The sequence below is a fragment of the Euprymna scolopes genome, chromosome 5 (genome assembly GCF_053919585.1).
Source record: "Euprymna scolopes isolate OS-2025 chromosome 5, ASM5391958v1, whole genome shotgun sequence".
NCBI classification, from domain to species: Eukaryota; Metazoa; Mollusca; class Cephalopoda; order Sepiida; family Sepiolidae; genus Euprymna; species Euprymna scolopes.
This window is the reverse complement of record NC_136486.1, coordinates 16,037,553-16,050,052: the sequence shown is the minus strand read 5'-3', so window position 1 is coordinate 16,050,052 and position 12,500 is coordinate 16,037,553. Positions and strand designations below refer to the sequence as shown.

Genomic DNA, 12,500 nt, shown 5'->3' with positions numbered 1-12,500 from the left:
CGCTTCGCTATGATCAAAAACGATGAGCTATGATCAAAAATCGCTTCGCTATGATCAATGGGGTTGCTCAAGATCAAGGCTTGATGACCAATTTTTTAAAATGATGAGTGGTCTCAGCAATGACAAGTGCCGGTAGTTCCACACAGAAATAGAGAGTGTGAGATGTATGAAATCCAACTGTTGGGGATGGCCACGTAATGATGCGACACAATGGAGTGTGTAAATATTTTCACTGAAAGATCATAAAAAAATATTGAATACCGAATGCAGCAGCAAGTCACGGGGGCATATACGAGGTAGAAAAGTGGGAATTAAGTCATACACCACTCACACTCACTATGCAATTCTAAAAGCTACGAATCTTGAAAACGAAGCTATTAAGCCTGACATAGTTATATGGGGGGAAGAGAAAGAAGCAGCCTTAGTAGAAGTTTATGTCCCTATGATGTTGAGTTAAACAAGATTGAAAGGAGAAGATAACATGCTACCATGGTCTAAGGTATGAGATGAAAAAAAAACTGGAATTTTAAGAAGATCTATATCATTTCAGTAAATTATATGAACAGCCAGACTCATGAAAACGACTTAAAAAAACTCTATGGGAAATATACTCGGTGAACTATGTGCAACAGAGATTCAAGCAATTGCTCTTAAAAGGAGGGCCAGAATCTTTAAACATGTCTCTCTTTGGAATGTATGAGAGCGGGTAAATGTTTGCAATCGTGTAGGATGCTCCTCGTCAGCCCAACCAACTGATAAGAAAATTGAAAAAAAAAATGACATAAATAGTGATTCATTTATCCTGGTACATATACACGCATGAAAACTATATATATATATATATATATATATATATATGTGTGTGTGTGTGTGTGTGTGTGTGTGTGTGTGTGTGTGTGTGTGTGTGAAAGAGAAAAAACGGCTGTTTTCGTGCTCAATGCGGACTGAAATTTATTTTTTTCTAAACGTATATTCATGAAGTAAAATTATGTTTCTTTTCTATCGTCTCTAATGCAATTTTATTTGAATCCTAATGGACATTTAACACCGTATGCAACAATGAGAGTGTAATTGACACCACCCGAAAAAAAGGTCACACAGTAAATCGTCATAACGCTAGAGTAAAATAAATGGCGATTAAAATACGATGAATTTTTATGCATCTCAACTTGCGCAGTTTATCGAATGTCCTAAATAAAACAAGTTTGATAAAACTTAGTACGTATATTTATAAATTGCTGTCATTATTGTCCTAACCAAATTGCTTGTTTTTGTTGTTTTGTTTCGTTTCAATAACGTTACAGACCGCATTCCAAATCTATATAGAACGTATTATTATTATTTTTTCTTTCAATCTCATTCCCTGTTTCTTTGTCGTGTTTTCTTTCCTTCCATATGCGTGTTTGTAGATGCATTTAAAAACAGAGCCCTTATAAACCTTGGCTCCCCACGAGGACAGCGTCAAACATAAGGTCGAGTTTTAATGTGTAGAAAAGCTAGCTCTTCAAAAAAAGTTGACAAAAATATTTACTCTTTCTGGGAGGAATTGTTTTTCACGGATACTGGAGAGATAGATAGTCTCTATGGAATTTGCTCCCCAAGCCGACTGCGTTTGACACAAGGTCAAGTTCCTAAAAGTGGTAATCTCGATCGGAAGGAACGTTAAAATTGCCTTAGTCAAGAACCATTTTTTTTTACTGACGGCAGACAAAACGATGAAGGTTAATGTCAGAACGCATACAACGTTTACGACTGGATAAAATAAAAATGCCAATATCAATCAGAATGTATGTGCGTTATTTTACAACGTTCATGAGGTTACCCGTTCGCGTAGGATATCATAAAACATCATGAAGCTGTTTATTTCAATTCATTTAAAACTTAAACAATAAACAGTACAACGATACGTATTTTAGATTAATGAGTAAACTGTTTAAATGACAGTCACTGGTATTGAAGTATTAGAACAAGCATTACTAGTAGGACCAGTAAAACATCCTCGGAATGTGAAAATATATTTAATCAACAAATGTGTTTTTATAAAGCTAATGCTCTTCTGTATCGTATAAAATAGTTTATTGGATAATAACACCAGTAACACACATACAATTTAATTTTATTACCATTTCTTTGAAAATAGTGTTTATCATATTTTGAATAAAAATAATGATCACACACACACACACACACATACACACACACACACATATATATATATATTGTGTATATTTCGGCACCATTTTCTCATTTAGACAAATATTATTGAATAGCACGGAATTATTCTGTTTTACAATTTTCCTTTTTATCTTCTTCAATCTCCGAATAGTCCTTTTTGTGTTCTTCTCCAAATTGTATATGTTGGATCCATAATCGCGAGCGCTTTCGACAGAAGTACTTCTATCATTCTCAGGTATATTGTAGAAATAAATGCAGACCTTTTTTTTTAATTTACTTATATATACATTTTTTCTTAGTCACGTAATAGCTTGTTACAAGTTAGGTGGGCGGATGTTTTTTTTTTTTTTTACATATATTAAACACATTTATATATACAAACACATATACATTTTCAAACCTTTATCTCAAACATTTCAAAACGTTCCGGCTGAACTCATAATTAATATTATTTATTTGAGGCTTCTTTGTTTTAATGTACAATGCTTCGAGTATTCTTAGCCTATTTACATTTCTCTCACTCTGCAATACTCTTGTATTTTCTACCATAATTCTTCGAAATTCCGAATGGTGGCAGTCATGTCCCTTCAAATGTTGTGATATGGAGCTGGAATCAGAAAGGTGGAGGGTCAATCTTATATATATATATATATATATATATATATATATATATATATATATATATATATATATACCGTCATTATTTTACCGGTAATTAAAACAATAATTCCTATGATCCACGGTTACATATCTTGTTTCCCGTTCACATGTTTATTTGCAATGATATCTTTAAAACAAAAGATGCCAAAATACGTTACACCAAAAATCTTAATTCCTCTGACAGAAAAAAATTACCCCGCAATATTTCATATAATCCAATAACAATATGATATTAAAGACCAGTATACTTCCATTCATACGTTTCAGAATAATCTGCTCAACACCTTAAATGAAAAAGTTGATTTGTGGCTGAATATTTTTTGTTCTAAATTCTTTTCTCGAACCACACGATTTTATAATTCCTATTCTTTGTTTTCTCACCGTACTAACATGCAGAATTTTAAATGTAATGTGAACAATAACTTTGTTGTAGACATCTTCCCCAAGTGTCTCTATATGAATTTGGACCCTATTTATTACGCTTTGATGGAAATATGCTTTGTGTGAGGGAACAATTGTATTAAAATATTGCTAATTACTAACAATATATTGATCTTTATGCATATTTTATGTCCCCTTTTTTTAAATTCAATTTTTACCCTAAACAAAGCACAGCGCCAGTTTTAAGTATGGGGCTACTATCGGAGACATAAGTTGCAGGGATTTTATAGAAGGAAATACGCAGCAAGATGTCTGTTCACATTACAGTTGAACTTCTGCATGTCAGTACAGTTTAGAAAGCAAAATCCCGGAAACGAGTTCCAAAGTTTAGCCGTTCTGGGGAAGAAACTATTGGAGTAGAAAGCTCTCTTACACAAAGGGATCTTTACTGTGTAGGGGTTGGATTAAGCTACTTGTCGGGTTTATCGGGGGTATTTACGTCGAGGAGATACGAGTGCTTGTAGTTCGTCGAAGCATTCACCATTAAAATACTTGTAAAAAAGGCAGAGGGGTCCAACATTTCGTCGATGGGACAAAGACTGAAATTTAGATGACAATTCAGGACCTATCAAATTGGCAGCTCTCTTTTGAATCCTGTCAAGCAGTGAGAGACTATTAGCAGATACACCAGCCCAAATGTGACAACAATACCCCATACATGGACGAAAGCTTTCAAATAATAATGTCCATACTTCACGTCATACTAGAGAGGAGGATGACAGTGACAAGCAAGATATGATCCTTTCTCATTAATGACTACTTTGATTTGATAAAAATTGGGCGATTTCAGCGATTTCGATGACCATAACATATGGGAAGGTGAAACATTCAATCCCGGACAACGTTGTATTTCCCTGGTAGTATATTAAATAAAATAGATATTATTTCCTAGACAGCATTTGTATCGTAAGGAATGATTCAGAAATGGTTATGCCAGTTTCAGTTGTAATCTATTTACTGCAAATTACTTTTAGACAAATAATTAGTGGAAAGATTTCGTTCTTTAATTGTATTCGTTATGTAACAAGTGTTCGGCGGTAAATATTTTTAAAAAGGGTTTTGGAAACACGTCTAAGAGTAGTTAGTTAGAAAATATAATACTTTGATCGATAAGGGAACCTCCTTTCAGTCTCGAGATATAATATATACTATTTGTATGGAATATATAATGAAGCAAGGACTGCGCAATCCTTAGACGACCATCCTCGTAATCAATATTTCCACAATACAGTAGCCGTTAAAAGCAATAAACGAATGATGCTTCCTGTTCATGGATCATTAAAATATTTTGAGAAGGTATTTCTATCTTCCCCACGGCAGGATGATACGACACAAGTGTCAGAAGTAGGGTTGAAAAGCTAACGCCAGAGATGAACAGCACTTTGACTTGCAAAATATGCCTGGACAGCTCCGTCGATATTCCCCGATAGTGGTGCTTCAAACGATTAAAAAGTAACTATCCATTTCTCAAAGGAGGAAGATAAACCTGAGAGGGTGGATATTCTAGAACTTCACAGGACCGGAGACAGACTACAGGCAACAGAGAACAAACCTTCTCATCAATTACACATTTTACTCTGGCGCCGAGCGAAATTTGAGAAGTATGTCTATCATCTCTATATAAATAAAATGAACTCATTTTTTTCCGTCTGATTTTGACCTTAATAGGATTAAAAATCAAGATATTTCATGCAAATATAATATGCACAAACGGCAGAATAATATCTGAGGTGTGTTATAGGATTATTATTTCTCAAATTCCTCGATAATCTTAGATTTCTATACTTTTTCTGCTGAGAAGTCACGGCCAAAATCGGTTAAGATCAATGGAAGTGGTAAAATATTTTCTCTCTAAGAAATTCCCCCTCCCCCTGCCACCACTTAACACCGTTTGGGAATCGTTCACAAGGAACAGTTGAGAAGAGAAGACCGGTTTGGCTTCGTAGTTCTTTCATGTGAAGTTATTTAAAATCACTAGCTAAGCTGCAGTGCTCTGTGGCGTAGTGGTTAGCGTGCTGGACAATTTACATTATATTTTCACGTTCGCGCCGACCTACCGTAGTCGTTTTTTTTTTGTTTTTTTTTTCCTAAACAACTGGAATGGACTTTTCTTGGTGGCCGAACTGTTAACGTTGCAGATGTTTTTTGTTTTGTTTTTTCACACTTTATTTTCCTACTTTTACTCATGAATCCGGGTTTGATCCTTCCTACTTACCTACCATAACATTTTTAAAAACTCCCTCCCGTCCCGGAAACAAACACTCGGGCAACGCCGGGTACCCCCGCTAGTACTATATAATACATAACTTGAAGAAGGATATATTACTTGAAAAGCTTCCTCAATAGTTTGAGGTACTATGATGCAATAGTCCCTGGACAACTTGAACACAATACCTCACTTCATAGATTCTGTCTGTAACTATTGCACAGTGGCATTTCCATTGGCCGATAACAAGTTAATAAAAACAAACATTTCAAGTTTTACAAAACAAAAAAAAAACAACAAACAAACAAAAAAAACAAACATAATAACCTTAATACTTTATATAAAGTTAAATACACGTCTACAACTGTTAAACGGAACGAGTTAATTTTTCTGTGTTGAATAGATAAGAAATGATCTATGCGGCCATTAAAAACCAATCATTTACAATTATCTTTTAAAAACATGCATCTCACGATTAATGTCGTTTAGAACTTCAATGAAAACATTTTTCGGACAGAAATTTAAAATCTTAATTTAAATTGCGTGTTTTATTTTCGAACGTTTTATATTTCGAGTAAAATACGAATTATTTGATACCTCCTTTTCATTTCGATTAGAGGCATTGTCCGTCGTTCTCCCAACCCCAGTCTTAAGGCAGGAACATCATTTATAGCGCTTAAGAAGCTGATGGCATAGCGGCGTTTCTTATATCCACAAAAAAAAGGCACATTGTCACTAAGACGTAATGGCCACCACGGATCGGGACCCTTATTTATAGGAGTATCCAAAGTGGGGAGTTGTGTAGCAAAATATTTTTTCACGTTACATTTAAAATGTCTGTACGTTATATACGGCATAATCAGGTTGATACACCGGTTACTGTTTATATAATCGGAGTTAAGCGCTGTTTTGTCTAGCCAGTGCTATAATGGGTGACCATTTAGAAAGACTAGACGCTGTATGTGCTTTAAAGTCTTGAAAACCATGCGCGTCACTTTTTCAAAACAGACAGCATACAAATGTAGAGCTTCTTTTACCTGGGGGACTAAGGGACTCAGATCTCTTAAATGTTGGTACAGTCGGGAAAACAGGGAAGACGGAGAATTCTAAAGGCAAAAAGTTTGAGGACAGATACTATTAGAGAAGAAAGCTTCTAAGGATATTTAAAATAAAGAGGGGTTTGATGATTTTACTGATTGGATTTATACGCCGAAAATGCAGAAGTTCTTTAAGTTCGTCGGAGCACATTACATTCAAATACTTGTAAAAACAACAGGGTGCAACATTGCAACGATGGAACAGGAGTTGAAGTTTGCCACACAATGTTTGAACTATAAGCTCCCCCTCATTAGATCCGCTGCACGTAGACAGATTATTCAAGTTTATGTTTGAAAACTTATTTTAATGCCGTGCTTGAGTTTTAAATAAGCGTCGCTGAACGCACTGACTGGATGGGCGAATCTTAAGAATAGTAGTTAAATACTGTGTTATTCTACCAATATATAATCAAGATTGTCTGCTATTATTAACTTCCGGTTTCTGCTTTCTATTTTAATTGGAAATTAATAGTCAGATCTTCCCTTATTCATTGTTTTCCGGAATGCTTGTGAAGCATGGACTTTACAGCAGAATTAGAGAATAAGATTCAGGCCTTAAAAGTGAGATGTTTCAGAAGATTGGTTGGCATGTTTTACAAAGCCCACCTACCCACGAAGCAAGTAAAAAAAAAAAAACAGAATAAGACAAACCATTGACCTTCATAAAAATCTCACCATAATGAAGAAGCGTAAACTAAAATGGTTCGGCCACGTAAAAAAAGGAGAGAGACTTGCCAAGGCAGTGCTCTAGGGAACCATCAGAGGAGAAAGAAAGAGTGAATGGACAGGATTGAAGCTGGTCGAGGCGGTCAAACGTGCAGAAGAGAGGGAAGGATGGAGAGGACTCGTTGACAGGCCATTTTTAGTGCCTCAACGGCAATCGGTACGGGACAGGTAAAGGTGAAGGAAGCAGGAAGCCGTTCTTAACACGAAAAAAGATGGAACTTTGACTTGATCTGAGAGTAAGATAATAATAAATCAGATAAGACGATATCTTTTATATTAACTTCGTTTTGTTTCCGAAGAAGAAACCAGAATTCAAGAAGCGCAGAGAATGTTTACTATAAACTTCTAACATTGCAAGGATGGGACGGGGTTTCGAGCTGGAGAGACAGTCTGAGACTCATTAGCTCTCTCTCATTAGAACCGCTGTCCGTCGGTAGGATAATAAGTTTTAAGTACATTTCGGGCGCCCTTCTGTCATATCAAAGTACCTACTGTTGATTTTATATGCCGACCTTGCGGCTTGTGTGGTAATTACACTTCTAAAATGCACGTGTGCTGTTAGGTTGTGTAAAGTGTTAACCTTTGTTAAAATCGCCTGTTCCTTCTTTCATTGTATTGTTTCAGTTATCTATTATTGATACTTATTAAAGATATTCCGATGCGACACCTATCTAAGAACACTGCCAGGCATATAAAGTAGCTCCACGTGAAAATCTATAAAATTGGCCCAGCTATTTTCGAGTCCATAGGGAACTAATACACACAGATACATACAGACAAAGTTTCTTATATCTACTTTAAGACATTTCAATTAAGCATCTGAGTTTTAAATGTTCAGCATTAAACGCGCTGTTTGAATGGACACTTCTTAGAAATATCTGTTTGTTGTTTGTTGTGCGTTAAAAGCTATGAAACATTGCTTACAATAGACATGCTGCGTGCAATGAAAAAAAAAAAGGATTCTCTTTTACGGAAAGGCAGAGATAAGCTTAGCGTGGGAAAATCAAAGAATTGCGTACATTCCTAAAATTCGGTAAACAAACAAGCAAATAATTTTTTTGTGGTAAACATTAATATGTTTAAATATTTCATAATTCTAAATCGGCTTGTAAAATTTCTTTTGAATGCTTAAATATTGGTGCTTGTGTGTGGGTGTATGCATGCGTCGATACATATAAACAGCTTTTTTATGTGTATACAAAAAATTATGTAAACGTCTATTTATGTCTATGCAAATATAAAAGGCATGATTCTGTCCGTCGGTCTGCCAACTTCATCTACGAGATATTCTTGGCCTTTTGGCCAAGATGAAAGTGTAGTATCTGTTCCGACAGATGCTGCACTTAAGATAATTTTTACCAGTCAATGGAGGGGAAACCCTCTATACTGGGACAATTATTATTTTTGGTAACCAGAGTGCCCCCTTTTTGCCTACTTTTAGGGGAGCTGGTTTTTACCTCATTAAAAACGGCCTTGTGCCTAATTTGCTCAGTGGGGGAGCAAATAAATACCATCTGTTCCGACAGATGCTGCACTTAAGATAATTTGTACCGGTCAATGGAGGGGAAACCCTCTATACTGGGACAATTATTATTTTTGGTAATCAGAGTGCCCCCTTTTTTGCCTACTTTTAGGGGAGCTGGTTTTTACCTCACATTAAAAACGGCCTTGTGCCTAATTTGCTCAGTGGGGGAGCAAATAAACACCATCTGTTCCGACAGATACTGCAAGCTATGACTAGCTAGGACTAGCTATGACTAGCAAAGACCAGATGTGGGGGAAACCCCACATGCCTGACCTTTAACCAGCTCCCATTTCCCACCTCTCGGGAACTGGTCCCCTTTTTTCCCTTCCCCCTCCCTTCACTCCTCACATTAAAAATCGGCCTTGTGCCTAATTTGCTCGGTGGGGGAGCAAATAAATACCATCTGTTCCGACAGATGCTGCAAGCTATGACTAGCTATGACTAGCAAAGACCAGATGTGGGGGCAACCCCACATGCCTGACCATTAACCAGCTCCAATTTCCCACCTCTCGAGAGCTGGTCCCCTTTTTCCCTTCCCCCTCCCTTCACTCCTCACATTAAAAATCGGCCTTGTGCCTAATTTGCTCGGTGGGGGAGCAAATAAACACCATCTGTTCCGGCAGATGCTGCACTTAAGATAATTTGTACCAGTCAATGGAGGGGAAACCCTCTATACTGGGACAATTATTATTTCTGGTAACCAGAGTGCCCCCTTTTTGCCTACTTTTAGGGGAGCTGGTTTTTACCTCACATTAAAAACGGCCTTGTGCCTAATTTGCTCAGTGGGGGAGCAAATAAATACCATCTGTTCCGGCAGATGCTGCAGGCTATGACTAGCAAAGACCAGATGTGGGGGCGGACCCACATGCCTGACCTTTAACCAGCTCTCATTTCCCACCTCTCGGGAGCTGGTCCCCTTTTTCCCTTCCCCCTCCCTTCACTCCTCACATTAAAAATCGGCCTTGTGCCTAATTTGCTCGGTGGGGGAGCAAATAAATACCATCTGTTCCGGCAGATACTGCAAGTTATGACTAGCTATGACTAGCAAAGACCAGATGTGGGGGCAACCCCACATGCCTGACCTTTAACCAGCTCTCATTTCCCACCTCTCGGGAGCTGGTCCCCTTTTTCCCTTCCCCCTCCATTCACTCCTCACATTAAAAATTGGCCTTGTGCCTAATTTGCTCGGTAGGGGAGCAAATAAATACCATCTGTTCCGGCAGATACTGCAAGCTATGACTAGCTAGGACTAGCTATGACTAGCAAAGACCAGATGTGGGGGCAACCCCACATGCCTGACCTTTAACCAGCTCCCATTTCCCACCTCTCGGGAGCTGGTCCCCTTTTTCCCTTCCCCCTCCCTTCACTCCTCACATTAAAAATTGGCCTTGTGCCTAATTTGCTCAGTGTGGGAGCAAATAAATACCATCTGTTCCGGCAGATGCTGCAGGCTATGACTAGCAAAGACCAGATGTGGGGGCGGCCCCACATGCCTGACCTTTAACAAGCTCCCATTTCCCACCTCTCGGGAGCTGGTCCCCTTTTTTCCCTTCCCCCTCCCTTCACTCCTCACATTAAAAATCGGCCTTGTGCCTTATTTGCTCGGTGGGGGAGCAAATAAATACCATCTGTTCCGACAGATGCTGCAAGCTATGACTAGCTATGACTAGCAAAGACCAGATGTGGGGGCAACCCCACATGCCTGACCATTAACCAGCTCTCATTTCCCACCTCTCGGGAGCTGGTCCCCTTTTTCCCTTCCCCTCCATTCACTCCTCACATTAAAAATTGGCCTTGTGCCTCATTTGCTCGGTAGGGGAGCAAATAAATACCATCTGTTCCGGCAGATATTGCAAGCTATGACTAGCTATGACTAGCTATGACAAGATAAGACCAGATGTGGGGGCAACCCCACATGCCTGACCTTTAACCAGCTCCCATTTCCCACCTCTCGGGAGCTGGTCCCCTTTTTCCCTTCCCCCTCCCTTCACTCCTCACATTAAAAATTGGCCTTGTGCCTAATTTGCTCGGTGTGGGAGCAAATAAATACCATCTGTTACGGCAGATGCTGCAGGCTATGACTAGCAAAGACCAGATGTGGGGGCGGCCCCACATGCCTGACCATTAACCAGCTCCCATTTCCCACCTCTCAGGAGCTGGTCCCCTTTTTCCCTTCCCCCTCCCTTCACTCCTCACATTAAAAATCGGCCTTGTGCCTAATTTGCTCGGTGGGGGGGAAAATAAATACCATCTGTTCCGGCAGATACTGCAAGTTATGACTAGCTATGACTAGCAAAGACCAGATGTGGGGCAACCCCACATGCCTGACCATTAACCAGCTCCCATTTCCCACCTCTCGGGAGCTGGTCAACCTTTTCCATTCCCCCTCCCTTCACTCCTTACATTAAAAATTGGCCTTGTGCCTAATTTGCTCGGTGGGGGAGCAAATAAATACCATCTGTTCCGGCAGATACTGCAAGCTATGACTAGCTATGACTAGCACAGACCAGATGTGGGGGCAACCCCACATGCCTGACCTTTAACCAGCTCCCATTTCCCACCTCTCGGGAGCTGGTCCCTTTTTTCCCTTCCCCCTCCCTTCACTCCTTACATTAAAAATTGGCCTTGTGCCTAATTTGCTCGGTAGGGGAGCAAATAAATACCATCTGTTCCGGCAGATACTGCAAGCTATGACTAGCTATTACTAGCTATGACCAGCAAAGACCAGATGTGGGGGCAACCCCACATGCCTGACCTTTAACCAGCTCCCATTTCCCACCTCTCGGGAGCTGGCCCCCTTTTTCCCTTCCACCTCCCTTCACTCCTCACATTAAAAATTGGCCTTGTGCCTAATTTGCTCGGTGTGGGAGCAAATAAATACCATCTGTTACGGCAGATGCTGCAGGCTATGACTAGCAAAGACCAGATGTGGGGGCGGCCCCACATGCCTGACCTTTAACCAGCTCCCATTTCCCACCTCTCGGGAGCTGGTCCCCTTTTTCCCTTCCCCCCCCCCCTTTCACACCTCACATTAAAAATCGGCCTTTTGCCTTATTTGCTCGGTGGGGGAGAAAATAAATACCATCTGTTCCGGCAGATACTGCAAGCTATGACTAGCTATGACTAGCAAAGACAAGATGTGGGGGCAACCCCACATGCCTGACCTTTAACCAGCTCCCATTTCCGACCTCTCGGGAGCTGGTCCCCTTTTTCCCTTCCCCCTCCCTTCACTCCTCACATTAAAAATTGGCCTTGTGCCTAATTTGCTCGGTGTGGGAGCAAATAAATACCATCTGTTCCGGCAGATACTGCAAGCTATGACTAGCAAAGACCAGCGATGACAAGCAAAGACCAGATGTGGGGGCAACCCCACATGCCTGACCTTTAAACAGCTCCCATTTCCCACCTCTCGGGAGCTGGTCCCTTTTTTCCCTTCCACCTCCCTTCACTCCTCACATTAAAAATTGGCCTTGTGCCTAATTTGCTCGGTGGGGGAGCAAATAAATACCATCTGTTCCGGCAGATACTGCAAGCTATGACTAGCTATGACGAGCAAAGACCAGATGTGGGTCGTGCACACATGCACTTATATAAATATTAAAATTTTATTGTTGCAGGTTCGATTCACGACTGGGAAAAGGTGTATGTCTAGCCGCACTGATGAGTTGTG

The 12,500-nt window shown here is 39.7% G+C and overlaps 1 protein-coding gene and 1 pseudogene across 1 annotated transcript in view; one reads left to right on the top strand and one right to left on the bottom strand.

The window, feature by feature from the left end:
- LOC145276710 (spondin-1-like) overlaps nucleotides 1–12,500 on the bottom strand; it is a 487,184-nt gene that overhangs the window by 37,915 nt on the left and 436,769 nt on the right. The gene's annotated exons all lie outside the window — the stretch shown is intronic.
- LOC145277292 (U2 spliceosomal RNA) lies at nucleotides 8,588–8,734 on the top strand (annotated as a pseudogene).